The 1,934-nt window shown below is 39.5% G+C and overlaps 1 long non-coding RNA gene across 1 annotated transcript; it reads left to right on the top strand.

Annotated features, from left to right (window-relative positions):
- Window positions 1-277: 277 nt before the first annotated feature.
- Window positions 278-1,646, top strand: LOC115191090 (uncharacterized). The gene is made up of 2 exons (XR_003877522.1): window positions 278-314; window positions 1,454-1,646. It is a non-coding gene; the product is annotated as an uncharacterized LOC115191090 (long non-coding RNA).
- The last annotated feature ends 288 nt before the right edge of the window (window positions 1,647-1,934 follow it).

The raw sequence follows: 1,934 nt of genomic DNA on the forward strand, positions 1-1,934 counted from the left end.
AGAGAAAGATGTTACAATACAAAAACAAGTGGAGGGTGAGGCTGTTACCGTGAAAGAAGAAGAGAAAGACGTTTCAGTGAAAGAAGAGGAAGACGCGTTCAGAGTGAAAGAGGAGGAGGATGTTACTGTACAAGAAGAGGAGGATGCAGTTTATGGAGTGAAAGAGGAGGAGGAGGAGATGACCGTTACATCGATAAAGGAGGAAACTGGACATCTGGTCCCGGTTTCCCAAACGCATCTTAAGGCGTCCAGTGGTTCTAACGGTGAACTTAGCCATAAGATGGTTTTGAGAAACCGTTCCCTGATTAACACTAGTAAGTACTGTCTTAAATACAGAGGCACAAACTCTGCAGTTGTTGAACTGATGTTTGGTGTTAAAGCGGAAATATGCAATAGCTACATCCATATTGTGACTTTTAAATTAATAATTTATAGCCATTGATTCTTGAAGAATATAACACATGCCTCATGAGCTTAGTTCAACTGTTGTACCCCATCAGAATATAAGCTTTTTTTACTCCAATGTTTAGAAACAATGTAAATCAACACTGTATAGCCTCAACATGGTTAAAACTATAATGTTGATATTATGGATGGTCAGTCCTTGCATCCATAGGTCTGTCTATGAATTTGAGAGTAGTTACGTTTCTCCAACCCCATAATCATCTTATAACCAAAACAGTGGTGGAATTACAGCTTTGTTATTGTTTCAACTGCAGATTGACAGATTGTTGTGTGGCTTTTTTTAAATCAAGGATTTAAACAGAAACAAAATGGCAGCCCAGAGACCTAAGCTGTGTTAGAATACTCATACTAACCGTACTATTTGTGATGTTAACTGAGTATATAGTGTGCTTATTGGTCATAGTATGATGTAGTTAGTAGCCAAAAGTTCCTGGATGTCGTACTAAATTCGCCAAAACACGAAGTATACGAGCAGTGGCCACTATTTCCGTGCTTTTAGGGCCCATAATGCAATTCTTCATAAACCAGGTAGGCCAGTTGAGAACAAGTTCTCATTTACAACTGCGACCTGGGCGTGGCTTTTCAGATTTGAAGAAAATGGAGGAAAATATTCAGCCGAAGTCCAACTAGAGCCGATACAAATTCTTTGCTTTAACTAATTTTGACAAATGTTACGAAAATGTTGAGCAATGTAATAAAGTAATGACTTTTCAAATAAGTTACCTTACATGTTATTCTGGCTGACAATTTGTTAGCATGTTATTACAGCAGTATGGTCCGGTATGTTATCTAGCTACCTAACGTTAGTTGGCTACTTATACGTCACACTTGCCAGTATATGAACTATATTCTATCTAACTAACTACCCAACGTTTATTGACTTGATTATTCCCGTCATTCTTAGCTTTGCTAAATGGTATAGTCGTAGTGCTTTCTCAATGGACATTCGGGTGCTTTCATAGAGTGAATTTATCTACTCTGATTTCAGAGCATCTCGTCTGAGTACCAGAGAGCAGTGTTTAACTATCCCTGTAAACACGCTGGAGGATTCAGTATCCATTGAAGAGCTTGAACGATTCATTGACGAGAGATACTTACGAACTCAAAGAAACATGTCGCTGGTTTCAGAGGATTCCAGCATCATTGTTGTTAAGGACAACCAACCAACCCAATCAACAAAACAAAACCAAGTTGGCCAATAGGTATCAGCGATGGAACCAAACCATCCCCTAGTAAGAGGGCAAGTGGGGAGAGGTTTACTGATATGGATGTTGAACACGGAGCTGGAAGGTACTGTAGACTCTATTAATAGCAAGGTGGAGGTGGTACAAAGGGATGCAAGGTGCTGTAGACTCTATTCATAGCAAGGTGGAGGTGGTGCAAAGGGAGAACAAACAACTTAACAACTTGCTAGACAGATATTCAGTAAATACTAGGAATAGATTGGTAGCGAGGTTGCATAGCAACAG

This window comes from Salmo trutta, unplaced genomic scaffold, assembly GCF_901001165.1.
Source record: "Salmo trutta unplaced genomic scaffold, fSalTru1.1, whole genome shotgun sequence".
NCBI lineage: Eukaryota > Metazoa > Chordata > Actinopteri > Salmoniformes > Salmonidae > Salmo > Salmo trutta.